The sequence below is a fragment of the Lissotriton helveticus genome, chromosome 10, assembly GCF_964261635.1.
Source record: "Lissotriton helveticus chromosome 10, aLisHel1.1, whole genome shotgun sequence".
Lineage (NCBI taxonomy): Eukaryota > Metazoa > Chordata > Amphibia > Caudata > Salamandridae > Lissotriton > Lissotriton helveticus.
Window position 1 is genome coordinate 1,035,470,568 of NC_136071.1, and position 24,703 is coordinate 1,035,495,270.

Consider the following 24,703-nt stretch of genomic DNA (forward strand, 5'->3'; position numbering starts at 1 on the left):
TGGAAGGCACTTCGCGGGACTGTGTTGGAACCGGACTGAGCACCAAGGATGATGCAGTTTCGCAGGGAACAATGGACACAGCAAAGGGTAAAAATATAGACCATCATGTGCTGGGAGAGGGTATAGTTAAAACCCTGCAGGGGGGACGGAATGGACCTTTTAATACTAGTGAGCACGAGAACTTGCTACCACAAATTGATTTACCACCGAGTCTATACCCTATGTTGTTGTCCTCGCAGGAGTTCCAGAACTAGAGATGGGTAGTGTGGAATCGTTTGTTGAACTGAAGAATAAAACAATTCACTGGCTGAATACCAACAGACCCCTCCCTTCACATATACAGCCAAATTCTGTTCGCACGCAGACTGAGTTGGGTGGGCAGGAGTAGGAAAGATATATTGGGTGACTGTATTGTCATACATTTTAGAGACAGGCGAGTAGTGCGATACATTTGTGAGAGGTCGACCCATATCACAAGAACTAGAATTCAGCCCCTTGACCTTACTTACTTCTATACCCCCCCCCAAATACAAAGAGTGAACCCTGTTTGTAATGGAAATGTCTTTGAAAGGCGTTCTGGGGAAAATAATGTCAGTTAAGGGACTGGGCTAGATGGCTATGGTTTTGTCTCCGGTATCCCCCTTAGCAATAGGTACAGGGTACTTGATATGGTGGATTGACTAACTCCAACTAGTACTAACCACCAGAGTGCTTCCATTCTGGATAGAGGGGCTGAGGTCACGAGACAACAATCTGATCAATGTGCATTTTGGGGGCCTGTAAATTGTACAAAATATAGTATAGCCGGTGCCTGCAAGGAAACAGGATATATTATTGTTGCTAGTGAAATTAACCATCTTACACTCAGCGAGGGTGAACTTCACCCCGAGTCTAATACAACCCTGGAAAGTGGAGATAGGGAGGAGACCCTGGAAAGTAAACATCATGCTAGCCAATACAGGTTGATTACAGCTGAACCGTATAGCGAGATAAGGAGTCCATCAGGAGATGTTACCACCCAAATAGTTTCAAGCCCAATAATTAACAAACCAGAAATGGGTAATATTCTTAAGCTGATATCGTGGAACATCGCTGGGCTTTCTTCTAGGGTGAGGGACCGCACCTGGTTAACATTTATACAGGATTCTTCCACCATCTGTATGCAGGAATCATGGGCAACTGAGTCCACACACATACATGGTTACCGCACTTTCCATACCCCTGCTAGTCTGAGCATAAGGAGACGTAACAAGGGGGATTATGTATTTACGTGTCTAACCTTCTGAATGATTTGGCATTGAAATTTGAGAATGGGTCCGAATATTATCAGATACTGCTAGCAAGCTGTGGGGGAAAAAAGGAAACAGTCCTAATAAATTTTTACAGTAATATCCCGAAATCGGAAATTAATACGGTATTAGAAGAGTTATGTCAAACCCTGAAGCACATTGAAGAACATCTGTCTGGGGAAATGTGCATAATATGGGTTGGCAATTTTAACTGTTTCCTATGCCCATATAGCCATCTGGGCATTTGTTGTTTGGGTATAGACAAAGATGACACTAACACATTTTTCCCACACTACCCTGGGTAACTGGCTGAATTAACTAATCTTTCAATTTGACTTGGGTTTTGCAAATGAATTATGTATCCCCCCCAGTCTCTTTTGAGCCAACCTTTATCGGGAGGGGGTGCAAATCAGTAATTGACTTCGTTCTCATGTTAAACCGGTATTCTTGTCATGTTTCTACTTGTGAAACATGCGAAATAGTGACGTGCGACCACTTTCCTAGCAGGCTACTTTTTTCCTTTGCAGGGAGTAAAAAAAACCATCCAAAGCAATAGAACAAACATACAATTATAAATTAAATCTTGCAAAGGACTAATGGATATGCCATAAAATGGACTAAAGTGGAACCCACGGCTTTTCTTGAAACCCTTGTAAAAAATAAATATAAGGATTTCAAAACTTGTCTAGTGCAGGCAGGCGAAAATGCCCTAGTCCACGAGGCTTTCCTTGGAATTACGGAAGAAATACAAAAACTCCTCACAAGGACACAGAAACAGGGCATGACTAAGATACATGGGTGGTTTGATAGGGATTGTAGCAAGGCCCATGCCCACTTATTGAAGGTATTAAAATGTGAGACGAGAAGCAAGGCTGAAGTGAGGCTGGCTAGAACTGACCATCAACGAGCAATCAAAAAGCGCAAGAGTCAGTTGAAATCGGAAGCATGGCAGGCGTTACATCAAGCCTCCTTAACCAAGCACAACACGGGCTTTTGGAAGGCTGTTAATGCTCCTTTTTTTGCAGATAGGGCAACCGATATAATTGAAGTGGCGATCACGGAAGATAGATGGGTTAATTATTTCAAGGACCTCTATCAGGCAGACGTCCTAACCCAGAGTGAGGGAACTAGCATATTGGAACGAGATGAAAATGTGACTCAGGCGTCTTTCCCCCTGTACATTTTAACTGCCATTAATGAGAGTGCCGCAGGGAAAGCCCTGGGCCTGATGGCGTGCCAGTGGACATATACAAGTCTAACACTGAGCTATGGGCCCCACTCCTAACTAATGTTTTGAATAGCTGTAATACACATAGATTTATTCCCACGTGGTTAGACGCTATTGTGATTCCCATCTTCAAAAAGGGAGACCGAAATGAACCCAAGGGCTTCCGTCCAATATCATTATTGGACTCACTTATGAAAGTTGCTGGGAGGGTTATACTAAATAAATTACAACTCTGGGTGGAAGAAAGGGGCATACTTTCGAAGTTCCAATATGGGTTTAGGGCAGGACTCGGAACGACAGAACAAAGATTAAACTTACCGCTGCTGATCATAGCTAAATATATATCAGCCAAAAGGGAAAAACTGTTTTTAACGTTTGTCGATCTGAGCTCAGCTTTCGATTGTTTAAACCTTGATAAACTCTGGAGTACCTGGACACAAATGGGTGTGGACCCAAATTTGCTTATATTTATTAAGGAGTTATATCAGGGGGCGAGGGTGCGGTACGGAAAGTAGGGCGAGTGTACAGCCAAGTTTAGCATAAACAAGAGAGTTAGACAAGGATGCATACTCGCACCGTTTTTGTTCGACGTATACATAAATAGTGTAGGTTCCCACTTGGTTCAGGATAACCAGGACTACCCTCAGATTAAGAATACCTCAGTCCCCATACTATTATACGCGGATGACGCAGTAATCATGGCACGGACCCAGATAGGCCTCCAAAGAGCTATAACCAATTTTACAAACTATATGAATGACAGAGGTTTAAAAATAAATATAAGTAAAACGTTTACTATGTTCTGTAGTACAAATAAAATCATCACATGTAAAACTTTTATTGCAAAAACTAAAATAGATACGATTGATAGATTCATTTTACAAACTATATGAATGACAGAGGTTTAAAAATAAATATAAGTAAAACGTTTACTATGTTCTGTAGTACAAATAAAATCACCACATGTAAAACTTTTATTGCAAAAACTAAAATAGATACGATTGATAGATTCTCGTATTTGGGTATTAACTTTGAGAAATCGGGCTCATGGTCATCAGCGGCACATGTGAGAAAATTGTATTTCTCCAGAGCCATAGGTGATGTTCGTAATTTTTCCAATAAGTTGGGTGGACGACCAGTTCGAGAGCTTGTGGATATATACAAATCCAAATGTGTATCCACAGCGACGTATGGGGCGGGGATCTGGGGAATGGCGGAAGTTCACAAAATACAACTTTGTGAGAACGTGTTTTTGCGCTCTCTCTTAGCTGTCCCGGGTTCCACCTCTACTTATGCATGCCATAAGGAACTTGGCCTGCCATATATATCGGAAATTATTAAACTAAATCCCCTCCTACTATGGCATAAGGTGTGGTCCTCTGACGAGACTGGCTTTAACAGAGATATAATCAAGGATTGCCTCAATCTAGATGGGGTTACCAGGATCTCTTGGATCAAGTATGTAAAAAAATTATTTTATGATATTGGTTACCCAGAATACTTTGATTCTCCAAACTGTTTAGAAACCGTATCGAAGAAGAACTTGAAAGAAATTTGTTAAAAATTTTTAGAGAACAAGCGTTGGCTTACAGAGAAATGTAAGAACTCAGTTATGGAGAACCACCTGATGCTGCAAAGCCAGGGAATTCAACCTTATCGAATACAGATCCAAAGTTGTTATTCACGCATGTTACTTACACGCTTTCGCAGGGGGACATTTTTTAGACTGGTTACATGCCCTTTTAGACTCTTGGTCTAAAAATTTGTCTCTATGTCCATGCGATGATATTTCAATTCAATCAATGTTACATTGCATACTTTTTTGTAAATTTTATGATTTGCCAAGGAGAAGATTCCTAATATCCATTCTGAAAAAGTGGGGACTCAGTCAATGTAGAGCAGCACTTTTGAGGCTTCAAATGTTGGAGAATGAACTGATTATGTTCCACAGGAATGGATAGAGGAGAATTTTAGTGTTGCATCAGGAAAGCTAAACCAGCCGGCGGATTTCCACAAGTGCATGTGGTCTCGTGAACGCGCTCCCATCCGCCTGCTGGTTTAGCTTTCCTGATGCTCCCCACATCAAAGCTATCAGCCTCCCTCCCACAGGCTTCCCCAGCGTGCGCACGCACGCTGGCCTCATTTCTCCTCCCCCTAATTGCTTGCACTTTCACGGCCGCCAGGCCGTGAGCTACATCAAAGGGTTCAGCTGCCCGCCCCCTGCTTCACGGCCCAACAGGCAGCTTGTTTATTTATTTTAGTTAACTGGCTTGCTTTTGAAAAGATTTGCTCTCAATTACTGTCTGTACCCTGGAAAGGTAGGACTGCCACTCCCTCCCCGCCTGTGTTCTGTGTGTGTGCATCACATTGCTGGTGTCTGATAGTCCCCATGTCTTTTCTTTTTCTTGCTTATCCTGCAGTCTCCCGTGATAATTCCCTTTGAGCTAACTTTTTGATGTTTCAGTCTGTCATTTTTTATTTTCATTGCTTAGCCCGTTCAGTCCCTCATCTATGTTTTTGGCACCTTCCGGCCCCGATAGGCTTTCCAGTTTCCTGGACATATAAAGACGGCAGTTTCCATTCGCTTCCGTCTATACCGGCCGTTCCTTCATCTGAATCGGACGCCTAGTTTGCAGCCAGCTCGGAAAGCTGATGTTTTCACACTTTTCACCATTATGCGCAGGTACGTGTTCATGGACGCGTCTTTTCTCCCTTCTCTCGCTTGCCGGCTGCTTGATATTGTACATGTCCTGTTTTATATAACGTCCTATTTGGGAACATCGCCCTTTGCCAAGCTGCTGCGCTTTCTCGGCCTCTTCATTACTCCATTGCATGTTTTACTGCCCTGTACTATTTGGTAACCTTCGACAGCCTCTGCATGCTAGTTTTGTTTGAGGTCACCACAGGAGCCCACGGAGCTTCGAAGTGAGCGCTCTCACCTTCCGGATTGGTGTTGAGCCCTCCCCCACCCTCCGAGCACGAATGCAACGTTTCCCTCAACCCACCCTCCAACGTACATAGAGTGCGCAACCATCCATGTCCTTACCTGGAAGAGGGGAAACTTTTAAACCCTTTTCTGTGGCATTACTGACCTGCTTGCAACACGCACTCATTAAGCTGGACAGGACGCTTTGCAATCAAGCTTTTTTAGATCAATATTTATTTTATTGCTAAAGTACCCTGAGCAAAGTTTTATTTGCTATCTAGCACTCTATTAGTGCATTTGCAGCTTTTATCTCTCCTCCTCAGCGATCTTTCCAATCGTTCCTGCCCCCCTCCCCAATTTAATTTTTTCCTGTCTCTTCATTGCTTGCCCGCCTTGCTACGGTTTTCAGACTGCCGATTCTGCTGTGAAACCACTGTTTTGCCCTGCCTGTGTTTATGCTGCATGAGTTGTTTCTAACCCTGCATCAACCTTAATTGCTGGGGGTTATATACAAGGGTATGGTCGGTGCTTAGGGGCTAAATGTCTGCGGCCGGCTCACCATGATTAATAAAACAAATATTCTTTAAAAGGGAAATCGTGCTGACTTATTTAACCATTGGAACAAAAAGTGCTTAATGTTTATATTAAAAACGTCTCGACTGGTTCCTTCAGTAATTTTCTGAAGAAACTCAATCACACATTTTTAACATACCATTCACGCAAGGCGAGCAGCACAGGACACATCCCCCAGAACTCCTCTTTATGCAAATAAAGTTCCAATATGAGCTTTGCACTTAATAAGGCTATTGTTGAAGAAATGGGGCTTACACATAGTGCTTGAAATGATACTCCACGTAGAGGCACATCTAATACTCTCTGCACATACCTCTAGACTAAATCTAGGCTATCATTAATTTTTTTGGGCTGTAGGGAGATTCAAAATAGGCACAACTTCTCCAGTTTCTTCTCTTGCCTTCTGCTCCCCTGATTGCCCTAGTTTTCTTGCTCGTTTTTTCCTTGCCTTCGGGTCCCCCACTCCATCCATCTATCCATCCATTCCCCCACTCCATCCATCCCACCCACTCCATCCATCCCTCACTCCATCCATCCATCCATCCCCCACTCCATCCATCCATCCCCCCACTCCATCCATCCACCCATCCATCCATCCCACTCCATCCATCCATCCATCCATCCCACTCCATCCATCCAACTCCATCCATCCATCCATCCCACTCCATCCATCCATCCCACTCCATCCATCCATCCATCCATCCATCCATCCATCCATCCCACTCCATCCATCCATCCCACTCCATCCATCCATCCCACTCCATCCATCCCACTCCATCCATCCCACTCCATCCATCCATCCCACTCCATCCATCCATCCCACTCCATCCATCCATCCCACTCCATCCATCCATCCCACTCCATCAATCCATCCATCCATCCATCCCACTCCATCCCACTCCATCCATCCATCCATCCCACTCCATCCATCCATCCATCCCACTCCATCCATCCATCCATCCATCCATCCATCCCACTCCATCCATCCATCCATCCATCCATCCCACTCCATCCATCCATCCCACTCCATCCATCCATCCATCCATCCATCCCACTCCATCCATCCATCCATCCATCCATCCCACTCCATCCATCCCACTCCATCCATCCCACTCCATCCATCCCACTCCATCCATCCCACTCCATCCATCCCACTCCATCCATCCCACTCCATCCATCCATCCATCCCACTCCATCCATCCATCCATCCCACTCCATCCATCCCACTCCATCCCACTCCATCCATCCATCCCACTCCATCCATCCATCCATCCCACTCCATCCATCCATCCCACTCCATCCATCCATCCATCCATCCATCCCACTCCATCCATCCATCCATCCATCCCACTCCATCCATCCATCCATCCATCCCACTCCATCCATCCATCCATCACTCCATCCATCCCACTCCATCCATCCATCCATCCATCCATCCCACTCCATCCATCCCACTCCATCCATCCATCCATCCATCCATCCCACTCCATCCATCAGTCCATCCCTCTCCATCCATCCATCCATCCCACTCCATCCATCCATCCATCCATCCCACTCCATCCATCCATCCATCCATCCCACTCCATCCATCCATCCATCCATCCATCCATCCATCCATCCCACTCCATCCATCCATCCCACTCCATCCATCCATCCATCACTCCATCCATCCATCCATCCATCCCACACTCCATCACTCCATCCATCACTCCATCCATCCATCCATCCATCCATCCATCCATCCATCCATCCCACTCCATCCCACTCCATCCCACTCCATCCATCCCACTCCATCCATCCATCCATCCCACGCCATCCATCCCACGCCATCCATCCCACTCCATCCATCCCACGCCATCCATCCCACTCCATCCATCCCACTCCATCCATCCCACTCCATCCATCCCACTCCATCCATCCCACTCCATCCATCCCACTCCATCCATCCCACTCCATCCATCCATCCATCCATCCCACTCCATCCATCCATCCATCCCACTCCATCCATCACTCCATCCATCCATCCCACTCCATCCATCCCACTCCATCCATCCATCCATCCATCCCACTCCATCCATCCCACTCCATCCATCCCACTCCATCCATCCATCCATCCATCCATCCCACTCCATCCATCCATCCCACTCCATCCATCCATCCCACTCCATCCATCCCACTCCATCCATCCCACTCCATCCATCCCACTCCATCCATCCCACTCCATCCATCCCACTCCATCCATCCCACTCCATCCATCCCACTCCATCCATCCATCCATCCATCCATCCCACTCCATCCATCCCACTCCATCCATCCCACTCCATCCATCCATCCATCCCACTCCATCCATCCATCCCACTCCATCCATCCCACTCCATCCATCCATCCCACTCCATCCATCCCACTCCATCCATCCCACTCCATCCATCCCACTCCATCCATCCCCCCACTCCATCCATCCATCCCCCCCCACTCCATCCATCCATCCATCCCCCGGCTCGCTCCATCCCTCCCCCGCCCCACACTCCATCCCTCCACCGCCCCACACTCCATCCCTCCACCGCCCCACACTCCATCCCTCGCCCACACTCCATCCCTCGCCCACACTCCATCCCTCGCCCACACTCCATCCCTCGCCCACACTCCATCCCTCGCCCACACTCCATCCCTCGCCCTCTTGCCCTGCCTCTATCTTTCACCCTCCCTCTATCTATCTATCGCCCTCCCTCTATCTATCTATCGCATCACCACAGCATCACTCAGGGGCACCACATCACTATGCGCTACCACAGCATCACTGAACGCCACAGCATCAGTCGCCGCCACAACATCATTCAGAGCTACCACAGCATCAATCTGTGCAACCATTCAACAACTGATTCAAATATGTTCTCTCGATGTTTCAAACTTTATTACAAATGTCACAAAAATGTTAATATTTCACTTCTGTTCTTGTATTTTCATCACAATAAAATACACTAAACAATCTTCAAAAAAGTTATTTGCAAAAGTTTAAGCTATTACCATTATAAATTACAATAACTTTTATTTAAGTATTAATTATTGAAAAAAATACAACGCATTGTTATTTTGAATATTAATACATCTAAGTCATGTAAATACAACACATATTGCATTACAAATACTATAGGTGTCACGTTTGCAAAAGTTAACACTATTGGCATTGTAAATGACAAAGTTATCAATTTCGCTATTTTCAAAACAAAAACAAATAAAAAAATTGTCATTTACAATACTAATACCTCTAACTTTACTAATGCAAGACCTATTGCACTGCAAATGTTTGTTAAAAGATGTAATCAGACACAGGATTACAATGAATTAACTTATAATTATTGTCTGAGCCAGTCTAAGATTTCTATGTACATAATATGAGCTGTTTTTTTTACGTTTTTGGTGTAAAATTGTATTATGATCATTTATAGTAATAATTATGTAACTATTTTGGTAACATTTTTAATCTTTTCTACTGTGCTTTTATGGTTTTTAATCAAAATCGAATAAAGCAGTCTTTAAGTTGAATTGAATTGTAACACAATGTTAAAAATGTGGGCAATTCCCTCCTGATTGTAACACCCTAAAATTAATTATATAGGAGAGTGATGTTTATGGTAACTTTAAAATACGATATTTTTGCATTGGAGTGTGGGCAGGGGACTTCTGCAGGTGTGAAGGATTTGCTTATTGATTTATAGGGCACAGGAAACGGGAGCAGGTATCCTAACACCCTTTTAATCTTATTATTTCGTATCAGCACTGTTGTTGTAATAGCAACCTGCTTTATAGTCGGGAAATAAGGCATTATGTATCGGATGAGTATTCAATTTAGCCTACTCTAATTAAAGACGCGGGAAATACGCATTTGATTTGTCAGGGTGAGAGTAAAACATTTCTTCATCACGGTTTATGGTCTGTGATGTCAAATGTCTGGGTTGCAAACGCACTGGGTGACACACCATTGTGGTTACTGAGTCATGCTGCTTTCTCCTTACTTGGAACGTTCAGCTAAACGCATTGCAATATTCTGTATTAAGCTAAATTTCTCTGTGGAAACGGAATGGATCAGTTTGGAAATGTAGTTTAATATGTTCTATCACGTATACAAACAATAAAACAACAATATTATGCAGTCATTTCGCTTTTGCTGACAATAATGAATTAGTCGGAGGCCTCAAAATCTCTCTTTTTTTATGCAACTGATGTGCTAGCTAAACTTTAATCAGTGCAGCAGGAGTCGTTCTGGTTACCAAGCCACATAACTGCTAAAAGGAAGGCAGTGGGTTTAAGAATAAGGGCTTGTATTAGAGTTTGGTGGAAGTCCCGCCCGCCCTATCACAAGTGCCAAAAGATTAAATACCCTAACCCTTGTAATAAGCTAGACTGGACATCCTCCATGTTTGTGACGGAGTAACCCATCCACCAAACTCTAATTCAGGTCCAGGTTACTGACCTTGGAACCTGTAGGCTTTGATTCTAATGTTTGCCCAGCCTTTTATGATTCTGTTCAAAAGGCTTTCGCCCCTGGGTGTTAAATAGTAAATATGTGTAATTAAAAGTAACGAAAAAAAAAGACAAAGAATGTGTAATGTAAATTTGATAAATTGTCCTGTGCAATTGATCCTTTCATCGGCGGTAGCTCTCACTGCGATCTAAATATTTATTTTAATCTTTGTTATCTAGTTTACTGTCTTGCTTAGTTTTTCGTGTGCAAACGCTTGATTTACAAATATTTTTAAGGAGTATTATGACAACCAGAAAGCACCTTTCAAATCTCAAAGACCTTGTGATAATCTTGAAATAGGAATAAAACTGAATCAGGCAGGCTCTATTCTGTAACCGAAGCTATTACTTTAATGTTGTATGGTTATGTACTTTTCATGACTCTCTGACTGTTTGTGACCTGTACAAATCCTCACATGAACCTCTTGCAAACGTATGCACATAACATGCAAAGCGCTCCGATACCTTCGAGTCTAGCTTGTACTAAAAAAACTCAAAAAGTAAATAAATTAATAAGAATTCATTTTTGGGAGGGGGGTGTGGACAGTTGTAGACCAAAGTAGGGATTAGCTGGTAGCGTTCATACCAAGAGCCAATGTGAATACTTCCAAAACAAAAAATAAGGAATGAAATGGACCTTATTCAACTGGCTTTAGTCGCCCTGCTGGCAACTGTGGACCTCGGGCCGAACTGGAGAGACAAACCCCACAGCAGAGACCTAGCGAAACCAAATGGCCTCCAGCTGTACTAGGTTACAGTGCTGGGCCCTACTGTCAAGATCCCTAGTGGTCCGGTGGCTTAGCAGAGGGAGAACCTAGAATGCTACAAAAGGTGCTAGTTGCACTCATCAGCTGAACATGCAGCATGTAAGTGAATCCTGACGGAGTAGGCCAAGCATGTCCCACCGTCTGCCAGGAGAGCACTGCGATACAAAAGGGGATGATGGACGGAGCGTTTGAGAAAATCAAACACTCACCCCCAGTCAACTGATCTGGGTTTAATCCATCACCATTCTTTAGCTCACTCCGCCACCCCAGTTCAGACATGGCCATATGCAAATCAGTCTGACCCTGTGCCTCATGGGAACAATCCAGCCCGATCTGCCAAAGCCATGTCTTCCCTAGACCGGAAACACGCATCCTGAGACTGGTTTCGGGTTCATAACCCTCATCAGCCAGGCTCTCTTGAATCCAGTGGCAAAGTGATCAAGGGACTCACGTCTGAGCATACCCTGCCACACTTAGGGCGAACAAAGCGATACAAAAGGGGATGATGGACGGAGCGTTTGAGCAAATCAAACACTCACCCCCAGTCAACTGATCTGAGTTTAATCCATCACCATTCTTTAGCTCACTCCGCCACCCCAGTTCAGACATGGCCATATGCAAATCAGTCTGACTCTGTGCCTCATGGGAACAGTCAACCCGAACTGCCAAAGCCAGGTCTTCCCTGGACCGGAAACTAGCATCCTGAGACCGGTTTCGGGTTCATAACCCTTATCAGCCAGGCTATCTTGAATCCAGTGGCAAAGAGAGCAAGGGGCTCACGTCTGAGCATACCCTACCACACTTAGGCGAACAAAGCGATACAAAAGGGGATGATGGACAGAGCATTTGAGCAAATCAAACACTCACCCCCAGTCAACTGATCTTGGTTTAATCCATCACGATTCTTTAGCTCACTCCGCCACCCCAGTTCAGACATGGCCATATGCAAATCAGTCTGACCCTGTGCCTCATGGGAACAGTCCAGCCCAAACTGCCAAAGCCTTGTCTTCGCTGGACCGGAAACAAGCATCCTGGGACCCGAGCACCAAGCTGCCTTGCGTTCCAACAGTCAGAGCAGTTTTGCTGCATCGGAGAGTGACGTTGGATCCAGAGTGGAAGCCGTGGATATAGAGGTAAAGATGCAGCTAAGTGACTAAGTTGGACAATGAGATGTGACGTTATAAAGGACATTACACCCAAATTAATAAGGAACAGTGGGATTTTTATGTCAACTTTTGACTGATTCCACTGCCCTAATCGGAGGCTTTAATTCTAGTGAGCCTAGAGACAAGGTGGCTATAAAGCAACTCAGAAGGTGAAGCGAGTAATATAGGACAGTGGAAAACTTCGAGTTGCACCATCTTAAAGGCCAACGCAGGTAGCTCTGGAGATTCAATGTTAGAGAACTACTTCCACCATGGTTTTTCCTCAGACTGGAGGTGGGTGTCTAAGCAGATGGTTGTCTGAGTGGGCCAGAACGGGTCTAGAGCATATGCCGACATTAAGGCACACACTTTTCACTCCTAACGGTATGCTTCTTGGGGATTGGGGGTGTTTTCTTTGCAGGTTGGGTGACCAACACATGGTATGTGCTGTACACACTGGGGGGAAATGAAGATTGGTGGATCAAAGGTCTTGGGCTCTGAAATAGAAATGTATCAAAAAGCAGCATAGCCTGCTGTAATCAACAGTGAGACAGCAGATCCACGATAATTTGCAGTGGCGCACTGGAGGGTAGACTGTGGCCACACAATCCCAGTGTGACAGTGGCTCTGGAGAGCTAATGCAGAATGAGCCAGGACAAAGTGCTGGAGGGGAAGGTGGGTCATACAAATACCATCATCAGGAGCAGCTAAAGGGTAAAGGAATACCTGTCATTGAGAAACAATGACAGGTGTCAGTGCCTAGCAGTAAACAAACCAAGATAGGAGGCAGAACCTATATTGGTAAATCCTGCATTATGATGTTGTTTGACTTTTGGCCAAAACAAATAGAGCACCAATAGCAAGTCTGCTATCTGAAGTAGAGGGCTAATATGAATACCGATGTACAGTGGAAATGGTTGTGTTAAAACCCAGGTTTTGTAATAACTGCTTCCAACTGAAAATGTATGCAGAGCTTCTAAGCATGTGTCCTGTACCCCGGTGGCATCATCTGAGTATGAGCAAGTTAGAGGAGGGCACATCCACAATAAGTGCTCTACCTTTGAATAAAATCGGGAAATGGTAAGTTCTGATATTACACCAGGGCAAAATGGGCAAATATAGTACAAACATCTCCAGTGGAGCATGGACCAACTCTGTTGGAAAAATCAGGTAGTGTAGCAGAATGCACAACAAAAAATAATCACCGAGATGTTCTTTATGTGCCACCATGGAGGAATATGGTTGGAGTTTCAGAGGATGCTGCAACAAGACAAATGAATGTGTTTGACACAGCCACCAAATGGAAGAATCTCTGGTTCCGAAGATTGGATCAGTGACTTACCAAGCTATGACTCTGAAGTGATTGGTTTCTCAAGACTTCTAGTGGAGGGGGTCAGAAACTCAAGCACCCTGTCAGCATAAATCATGTGAGTCATCTAAATATTAGAGGAAGTTGAATGTATAAACCTGTAACTTTCCTTGGAGAAATGGTTCTCAAAAATGAGAGATGCCGTCTGGTTCATTAACTGCTTTGTACTGGACAGTCTTGCCTTGCTCTGACACACGGGTGTGCGGCTCATGGCTAAGACAATAAACTGTGGAGATAGAGAAAAATGTTTGAAAAGGGCACAGATAAAGGATCTTATGACAACAGTATTTGTTTTTTCATTTTAAAACAACCCAGTGCAGAAGCAGTGTGGATAGTTTGAGGAATCAAAAAGAAGTAGGCAGCAGCTCAAGAAAGAATTCTGGCGATGACCAGCAGAGTAGAAGGGTTTGAACACTAAAGGAGAGAGAGAAGACAACAGTGATATCTAGACATTCAGAATTGAAGAGCAGCAGCAGGCCTCTTAAACGCATTGGTCCAAAAATCAGACAGATCTTTATCTGGCTATAAGGGAGATGAAGTAAAGCTAGGTGCTTGAGGTGAGGAGGAAGAGACATTTAAAGAAGGAACAAAACAGAGCAAAGGGATTGCATCAGCAATCTCATTGATGAACGTATTTAAAACTGAATTTTCAATTTTTCAATTGGATTTAAAATCATTTCAAGAGCCTCTTAAATAGTCTAAGTTGCAGCAAGTGTCCAGGTGTTAAGACACAGTGGAAAATAACAATGGGATGGTTCTTCAGACACCTAGAAGCAGGCTCCACTGGGAGAAAGGATGCTTAACCACTCTCTTCAGGACCGCAACTAAAGTCCTGTTTCTACAGTGCGTATCGGTTAGCTTCCCCTCACAACCTACAGGAGAGGTGTGAATCACCAGAGTTGTCTTTTTCTGGATAAATACGGAGTCTCTTCTTCTTCTGGGGTGTAAAGGACAGCTCTTTTAGCCCTGAGAACTTATTTTAGAAACAGTGATTCAGGGTTGTACTGAAGCAATAAGCTCCATGGTCCTCTTCGAAGAATATGGGGGCGGGGGGTATTAAAAATCCTTAATGCAGGTGTCTACTTTTTTCTCTCTATTAGGCAGCTTTCTGATCTCCAGATGGTGAAAGTCCCCATTTAGAATGGTAACCCAGCAGTAACTTGTGCTGACCTTTAAAAACTATTACTGTAATTTTACCATGCTGCCCTACCTCTATTTTGTACTTATTCTGTTTTCAGAAAGAAGCTATGCCAGGAAGCTCTCAATGTGATTTTTCCAACACTGTGTAACGGAGCATGGACCAACTAAGTGGTGAGCAAAGTATGCCTATTGGGTGTATATGCAATATATGTACCCTCTGTTATATGACCTATGATGTTTGATCAAGAGCCTTTGGTCCCGAGTGTTTTTGCTCTATTGAATATGTAGGACAATTTTTTTATATTAAGATAGTGTGCCTTCCTTTCATACATATTTATAACTAAAGTAGCACAGCTTTCATTTGTTTGATTTCAGATATATAACCGCACATGAAAACATTCTCACAGTCCTCGTGGATAAGGGCTACATTAGGACACTATATCTGCCTCAGACAGAAGGGGCATTCATCTCTTCCAGGGATGATCATCGCTCCAAGGGCATCTGACCAATACAGCCTGCTGCAGACAGTGGCTTTGCTAACGGAGGGCAGCTTGTCCCCGACATCAGTTATGCTACTGCCGTATAGCAATATTCCACCTGCCACAAAGGCAGACTTTTTAGCTGCTAAAAGTTAGAAGCAGAGACCGTGAAGAAGCGAAATACAAATAATAGCATTCCAGCATTTTTCATAATATTTATGCTCTTCATTTATTTTTTGTATTGCAAAATAATTACCAGCACAGTGGCTTCTGTTCTAATTTGCCCTTAACCTTTAATAAAAACTGGTAAAGATGTCAGATCAAAAATATAACCAATTTGTCGATGGTAAATATATGTAATTTTTAATATAGATACTTTTGTAAGTAAGTTATGGCAGAGAGTTTATAGGATACCTGTATGTTTTCTCTACTCCATAAATAAGATAAGTTGGTATACCTGTACTACCTGGAGTCCAAGAAAAATCTACCGGGTGTAACCAGGGCAACTTGGCACTGTGCACACTCTGGGAAGAAGGGGTCAGTCCTGGAGAAGGAATTCTTTAAAGGGCCTTTCAAAAGGAGCAGTGCCTTCACAAGTATCGTGTGGTGTTTCTTGATGAAGTCATTAATATGTTTTGAAAGAATTCACTTATTTTTATGCAAAATGTGTTAACATGGAAAGCCAAAAGAATTTCACCAGAAGGCTGGGATTTAAAAAGCAACCAAATAATCTTTTATATATCTGTGGGGTACAAGACATGGTAGAAGTAACTACCAGACAAGGTATTATATGCTCAAAATATTTTCCTTATGAAAGAAATTGGATTACTGGTTAAGGAGGGTAAAACCCTTCTCCAGCAGCAACTACAAGTCTTCTCAGGGTGAAGTCACAAGCAAACGCTAAATTAACCTGTCAATTCTCGGGTAGATTGATACAGAGCAGTCAGACTGAACTCAGAGGCAATGGGTGAAGTAGTTGTGCAACACTTCAAACAGTAATAAAGTGAAAGCCCACAACAGAGTCAGGAAATAGAGCATTTTTAATAAACAAAACAAGGTCAAAACGACAAACATCCAATCAGTAGAACTGAAGATATTCAATTTGAAAGAATTTAGTAAAAATAGCACCAAAAGGCCAAAAGCACCAACTATAGATAGCTGGTCGCGCAAGACTGGGACAAAGTCACAAGTTCAGGCTGACCGCTATGGACCCATGTAGGCCCACTGAATGGAGTAAACTAAATCTTGGTTTGCGGAGCGCTGCGAGGATCTACGTTGAAGAAGTGTCGTGCAGCTAAAGAAAGGCATCGGATCTGAGACTTTTGCAGGGGTCCAGGACTGGGGTGTCAGGGTAGACTCACAGATGGCTGAGTCCAGGTGCAGGAGCAAGGATGTAGGAGTCTTTTGTCCCTACACAAGGCCAGCCAACTAGCCCTTGGAGTCATCCTGGGGGATTCAGTGTTCAAGAGGTGCAGATCCAGTCCTTCTCACCCAGACAGGAGGGCAGCAGGTCAGCACAGAAAGCCAGAAGTCCTTCAGTAACATAGCAGTCCTTCTTAATGGTAGAGTATTGACAGGTCCATAGGTGTACTGAAGTGGTGGTGTCTGAAGTTAGTATTTATACCCAGTTGTGACTTTGAAGTGTGGGGGAAGTTTCTAGAGGATCCCTTTTTAAGTCCCCAGGCGTGCAGCTCTTTGTATGGAGGCAGGACAGAGCCTATTCAGGTGTAAGTGGGGTTGTGCCAAGCTCCTCGCTCCCATCCTGCCAGTTACGGCTCAGCCATGCACACCTGAGCTCCCTATTGTATGTGGCGGTCTAGAAGGAATAAACAAAGCTCAGCTGTCAGCTACATGCACTAAATGGCTAAAGCAGGAAAATTACAACTTTCTAAATGTGAAATTTTTAAAATTGTACATTTAAAATTCGACTTCCATCATAAGTTAGGATTTCTTAATTACAATTCGAAAGAAATCAAGATGTATTGGGTACCTACTTCCATTTGGAAATAACATCTTACTAAATGTAATAAGAGAACTCCAATGTTAGTCTATAGGAGAAGTAGGCCTTGCAGTAGTGAAAAACTAAAATAAGAGTGCTTCACTACTAGGACATGTAAAACATAAAAGTACATATCCTCCCTTTTAAATACACTGCACTTTGCCTTCTGGGATATCCAGGGCCTACCCTGCAAGCTTGTCGGCGCACGTCTACGAGGGGCGCCAGGCACCCATGGACCTCTGCTCCACCAACGATATAACCCTCCGGCACTCCACACACTCAACCCAGGCTGCAACAACAACTGCAAGCTAGAGTCACTGGCCGACACCCATGGACCCTTCAGCTGTCACCGCTTCCGGCACACATACAGCACCGCCAAGAACACGGACCCAGCAAAACCCGCCCACAAGAACACAACCGAACCGAAGACCTGCAATGCATCCTCCTCAACGTCCGATCCCTCGCCCAAACATGCCACCGAAATCTGGGACATCCTCGACAGCGCCACACCGGACGTAGCATTCATCACCGAAACCTGGACCAACACCCCCTCAGGACCGGACATCGCCATCGCTATTCCCCATGGATACAAGATCTCCAGGAAAGACCGCCCCACCCGCCCGGGAGGAGGAATTGCCATTGTCCACAAATCCACCCTCTGCCTGAGAACACTCCCCGACGAGCCCACAGACCTGATGGAACACCTTCACTTCAAAATACTGGCCAGCCCCACCACCACCCTCCGAGGAACCCTCATTTACCGCCCCCGGGCCCCGTGGAGCTTTCGCCAACGCCATCACAGACATCATCTCCCTGCAGGCCATCGCATCCACCAACTACACCCTGCTGGGAGAACTCAACTTCCACCTCGATAACCAACTGGACCCCAACACTACATTCCCCCTGGACAACCTCCACAACATTGGACTCTGCCAGATCGTGACCGAACCCACGCACTCAGCAGGGGACACCCTCAACCCCCTCTTTACAACAGGAAACTCCATCACCTTCAGCCACACCACCGAACTCCCATGGACTGACCATCCATGCGTCCACTTCACCTTCAGAACACCCACCATCCACAGGCACCTGCTCCCATGAAGAAAGTGGACCAGAATCACCGACGACCAGCTCACCTCCTCACTCAGCAACTCCACCCCAACCATCGCGGAATACGACAACCCCAACACCGCAGCCAGAACCCTGCACAGATGGATCTCCGACAGCGCCAACACCATAGCCCTCTTCAACAAAAACAACAACACCCATGCCAAGAAAGCCAGATGGTTTACCACTGAACTTCGAGAGTCCAGGCGCACTTGCCGCCGCCTCGAAAAGGCCTGGAGGAACACCAGATACACAGAAGCCCACAATAAATTCAGAGCCAACACCAACTCATCAGAAGAAACAATAAAAAAAGCAATTGAACACACGCACATAACAGCAAAGAACTCTTCAACATCATCAAGGAGTTCGCCTGACATCCCTCTACGACAAACTCAGCACCTTTTTCCACCACAAAATAAAGAGCATTGACGAAAACTTTGACGAAGACAACCAACACACTGAACCCTCACCAACCACCCCGACACCCTGAAGCCAGCGATTGACAACTGAAGACGATGAAGTCAATCCACTCCGGGGCCCCCACGGACCCCTGCCCCACCACATCTTCAACAGAGCTGCCACCACCATCGCACCCATGCTCCGCCACACCATCAACTGCTCCCTGGCGACCGCCTTGTTCCTCGATGACTAGAAACACGCCAAAGTCAACCTCCTCCTGAGGAAACCCTTGGCGGACCCCACAACCTCAAAAACTACAGACCCATCTCCCTGCTCCTGTTTCCAGTGATAGTCACCAAGAAAACCATCAACAGCCAACCCGCCACATTCATTGAAGAGCACAATATCCTCGACTCCTCCCAATCCGGCTTCAGAAAAAACCACAGTACGGAAACCACCCTCCTCGCCGCAACAGACGACATCGCACTCTACTGGACAAAGGAGAAACAGTAGCCCTCACCCTATTCAACCTCTCAGCGGCGTTCAACACAGTCTCACCGCACCCTAATGCGTAGACTTCACGACACAGGGATCCAGGACAAGGCCCTCGACTGGATCCGCTCCTTCCTCTCAGGCAGAACGCAGCAGATCAGACTACCCCCTTTTCTCTCAGACCCTACACCAACAAATTGCGGAGTCCCCAGGGGTCCTCCCTCAGCCCTACGCTCTTCAACGTCTACATGGCGCCGCTCGCCCCCATCGTCAGAACCTTGGAACTCAACATTGTGTCATACACAGACGACACCCAACTCATCATCTCCCTATCCAACGAACCCAACAACTTTCGAGAAGGCATGGAAGCCGTCGCCAAATGGATGAAAAACAGCTGCCTACAACTAAACACCAACAAAACAGAAGTACTTATCATGGGCCCGAACCTCGCCGCCTGGAACGACTTGGTGGCCCCCTGCCCTCGGAAACCCACCCACCCCCACGGACCACGCACGCAACCTGAGAATCATCCTGGACTCCAAGCTCAAAATGGACCGCCAGATCAACTCTGTCTCCTCCTCCTGCTTCCACAGCCCCCACCTCCTACGTAAGACCATCAAACGGATCCCCCTCGAAAACAGAAAGACTGCCACTCACGCCCTGGTCACCATCAGACTCGACTATGGCAATGCACTCTACGCCGGAATAAACAGAAACCTCACCTGCAAGCTACAGAACATCCAGAACGCAGACGCAAGACTGGTCCTCAACCTGCCAAGACAATGCCACATCTCCCAGCACCTGCGCACACTCCACTGGCTCCACATCGAGGCTAGAGTCGCCTATAAGATGCTTACCTACGCACACAAGGCCCTCCTCGACACCGGACCAGCATACCTGAACAGCCGACTCAAATTCCACGCACCCCAAAGGACCCTACCATCAGCCCAGCTCTCCTATGCAGTGATCCCCTGCGCCAGAAAGACTAGATCGGGAGGCCACTCCTTCTCCTTCCTGGCGGCCAGAGCCTGGAACACCCTTCCGCTCCACCTCAGACAGACAACATCGCTCCCCATCTTCGCAAGAAACCTCAAAACCTGGCTCTTCGACAGACCCCCCCCTCCTTGATGGACTGGAACCTGCCTCCACCCCAGTGGCGTCACTAGTGGAGTGCGGGGGGTGCGGCCCGCACCGGGTGACACCAACACATGGGGTGACACCAATCTGCACTGCAGCCTCGCTTCTGCTCTCACCTTTACTGTCGCTCCCTGTGCAAGCTTGTTCCATCCTCATGCTGTTCACACTCGCCAGCGTCTCGCAGGAGATCTGCAATGCATGACTGCAATTTTCTTTGCTCACAAGGCAACTCTATAGCAGCCTAGCTCATCTGAGGGTGCATGGTTTCCTATTTTTCAGTATCTTGCAGTCTTAAGTTTTCCAGTGAACCAGTCCAAATTTCAGCTTGCTCTTCACTACAGTGCCACCTGTTTCTCGCACTCTTGTTTATACAAATCCAGGGAAGACAGATGGAGTAAGAGAGAGAGGGAGACAGAGGGAGCTAGAGGGAGTAATACAGAGAGAGGGAGCTAGAGAGAGCAAGACAGAGAGAGGGAGCAAGAGGGAGTAACAAAGGGAGAGAGGGGGCTAGAGAGAGTAAGACAGAGAGAGAGAGAGATAAAGGGAGTAAGACAGAGAGAGAGGGAGCTAGAGGGAGTAAGACAGAGAGAGAGAGAGCTAGAGTGAGAAAGACAGAGAGAGAGGGAGCTAGAGGGAGTAAGACAGAGAGAGGGAGACAGAGGTAGCTAGAGGAAGTAAGACAGAGAGAGAGGGAGCTAGACAGAGAGAGGGAGCTAGAGGGAGTAAGATAGAGAGAGAGAGGGAGCTAGAGGGAGCCAGACAGAGAGAGAGGGAGCTAGAGGGAGCCAGACAGAGAGAGAGGGAGCTAGAGGGGGCTAGACAGAGAGAGGGAGCTAGAGGGAGCAAGACAGAGAGAGAGGGAGCTAGAGGGAGTAAGACAGAGAGAGGGAGCTAGAGAGAGCAAGACAGAGAGAGAGAGGGAGCTAGAGGCAGCTAGACAGAGAGAGGGAGCTAGAGGGAGTAAGACAGAGAGAGAGCAAGACCGAGAGAGAGCAAGACAGAGAGGGAGCAAGACAGAGAGAGGGAGCTAGACAGAGAGAGGGAGCTAGACAGAGAGAGGGAGCTAGACAGAGAGAGGGAGCTAGACAGAGAGAGGGAGCAAGATAGAGAGAGAGGGAGCTAGAGGGAGGAAGACAGAGAGAAAGGGAGCTAGAGGGAGTGAGAGAGAGGGGGGAAGACAGAGAGAGAGGGAGCTAGAGGGAGTACGACAGAGAGAGGGAGCTAGAGGGAGTAAGACAGAGAGAGAGGGAGCTAGAGGGAGTAAGACAGAGAGAGAGAGGGAGACAGAGGGAGCTAGTGAGAGCAAAGAGAGGAAGCTATAGGGAGCTAGACAGAGAGAGGCAGCTAGAGGGAGCAAGACAGAGGGAGAGGGAGCTAGAGGGAGTAAGAGAGAGAGAGGGAGCTAGAGGGAGCTATACAGAGAGAGGGAGCTAGAGGGAGTAAGACAGAGAGAGAGGAAGCTAGAGGGAGTAAGATAGAGAGAGAGGGAGCTAGAGGGAGTAAGACAGAGAGACAGGGAGCTAGACAGAGAGAGGGAGCTAGAGGGAGTAAGACAGAGAGAGTGAGCTAGAGGGTGCTATACAGAGAGAGGGAGCTAGACAGAGAGAGGGAGCTAGAGGGAGTAAGACAGAGAGAGAGCAAGACAGAGAGAGAGCAAGACAGAGAGAGGGAGCAAGACAGAGAGAGAGGGAGCTAGACAGAGAGAGAGGGAGCTAGACAGAGAGAGGGAGCAAGATAGAGAGAGAGGGAGCTAGAGGGAGGAAGACAGAGAGAAAGGGAGCTAGAGGGAGTGAGAGAGAGGGAGGAAGGCAGAGAGAGAGGGAGCTAGAGGGAGTACGACAGAGAGAGGGAGCTAGAGGGAGTAAGACAGAGAGAGAGGGAGCTAGAGGGAGTAAGACAGAGAGAGAGAGGGAGACAGAGGGAGCTAGTGGGAGCAAAGAGAGGAAGCTATAGGGAGCTAGACAGAGAGAGGCAGCTAGAGGGAGCAAGACAGAGGGAGAGGGAGCTAGAGGGAGTAAGAGAGAGAGAGGGAGCTAGAGGGAGCTATACAGAGAGAGGGAGCTAGAGGGAGTAAGACAGAGAGAGAGGAAGCTAGAGGGTGTAAGATAGAGAGAGAGGGAGCTAGAGGGAGTAAGACAGAGAGAGGGAGACAGAGGGAGCTAGAGGGAGCAAGACAGAGACAGGGAGCTAGACAGAGAGAGGGAGCTAGAGGGAGTAAGACAGAGAGAGTGAGCTAGTGGGTGCTATACAGAGAGAGGGAGCTAGAGGGAGTAAGAGAGAGAGAGAGGGAGATAGAGGGAGCAAGACAGAGTGAGAGGGAGCTAGAGGGAGTAAGACAGAGAGAGAGAGCTAGAGGGAGCAAGACAGAGAGAGCGGGGGCTAGAGGGAGTAAGAGAGAGAGAGGGAGCTAGAGGGAGTAAGAGAGAGGGGGCTAGAGGGAGTAAGAGAGAGGGGGGCTAGAGGGAGTAAGACAGAGAGAGAGGAAGCTAGAGGGAGTAAGGCAGAGAGAGGGATGGAGCTATGGGGAGTAAAACAGAGAGAGGGAGCTAGAGGGAGCAAGACAGAGAGAGAGGGAGCTAGAGGGAGTAAGAGAGAGAGCGGGAGCTAGAGGGAGTAAGAGAGAGAGCGGGAGCTAGAGGGAGTAAGACAGAGAGGGAGCTAGAGGGAGTAAGACAGAGAGAGAGAGAGGGAGCTAGAAGGAGTAAGAGAGGGAGCAAGACAGAGAGAGGGAGCTAGAGGGAGTAAGACAGAGGGAGAGTGAGCTAGAGGGAGTAAGACAGAGAGAGAGGGAACCAGAGGGAGTAAGACAGAGAGAGGGAGCTAGAGGGAGTAAGAGAGAGAGCGGGAGCTAGAGGGAGTAAGAGAGAGAGAGCGGGAGCTAGAGGGAGTAAGACAGAGAGGGAGCTAGAGGGAGCAAGACAGAGAGAGAGAGAGGGAGCTAGAAGGAGTAAGAGAGGGAGCTAGAGGGAGCAAGACAGAGAGAGGGAGCTAGAGGGAGTAAGACAGAGGGAGAGTGAGCTAGAGGGAGTAAGACAGAGAGAGAGGGAACCAGAGGGAGTAAGACAGAGAGAGGGAGCTAGAGGGAGCTAGACAGAGAGAGGGAGCTAGAGGGAGTAAGACAGAGAGAGAGGGAGCAAGACAGAGAGAGGGAGCTAGAGGGAGTAAGACAGAGAGAGAGGGAGCTAGAGGGAGTAAGACAGAGAGAGGGAGCTAGAGGGAGTAAGACAGAGAGAGGGAGACAGAGGGAGCTAGAGGGAGCAAGACCGAGAGAGAGGGAGCTAGACAGAGAGAGGGAGCTAGAGGGAGTAAGACAGAGAGAGAGTGAGCTAGAGGGTGCTAGACAGAGAGAGGGAGCTAGAGGGAGTAAAAGAGAGAGAGGGAGCTAGAGGGAGCAAGATAGAGTGAGAGGGAGCTAGAGGGAGTAAGACATATAGAGAGAGAGAGCTAGAGGGAGCAAGACAGAGAGAGAGGGGGCTAGAGGGAGTAAGAGAGAGAGAGAGAGCTAGAGGGAGTAAGAGAGAGGGGGCTAGAGAAGTGGCCCTTCAGAAGCTCTCCCCGGTGAGGGGAACTGGGGCTGCGATCGAGCTGCGGGCATTTTAGATGGCGGTGATTTCACTGTAAACTTGATCTATCACCAGCACTTGGAGCGTATTTTAAACCTGATCTTGATTTTACTGTATCGGTGCACTTTTATCTGGGGGGCTTTAAAGAATTAAGGGGAATGAATCTGTGAGGCACACTGACACCCTTAACATCTTTTAACTGCTTCCACTCGGCCCAGCCGCTTTTGCCGACATTCGGCGACGGTGGGCGCCATATTGAGTGAGGGAGGCGGGGAGAGCGCTCTAGTCGCGCCGTCCTCCCGCCCCCTTTTCTCCCTATAACATGTGTAGGCCGACCAGACGGCGCAGCGGGCTGGCGCAGCGGGCGCGCCGGATGCGCGCCTAAGCCAAGCCCGTCTGCGCCCGTCCACGACCGGGCTGCGCCGGGCGCTGGGCATGCTGCTCGTCTACCGCGCACTATCAGGTATGACAACACTGTTTTACTCGCCTTACGTTCGAAAATTGATATTATTTGCTCGCGTTGCCCCCCTATCGATCCCCTTATTATTAGCCCCCTTTTATGTCCTCAT

The 24,703-nt window shown here is 47.0% G+C and overlaps 1 protein-coding gene across 1 annotated transcript in view; it reads right to left on the minus strand.

Annotated features, from left to right (window-relative positions):
• Nucleotides 1-24,703, minus strand: part of CASD1 (CAS1 domain sialic acid O acetyltransferase 1) — a 256,795-nt gene that overhangs the window by 218,517 nt on the left and 13,575 nt on the right. The gene's annotated exons all lie outside the window — the stretch shown is intronic.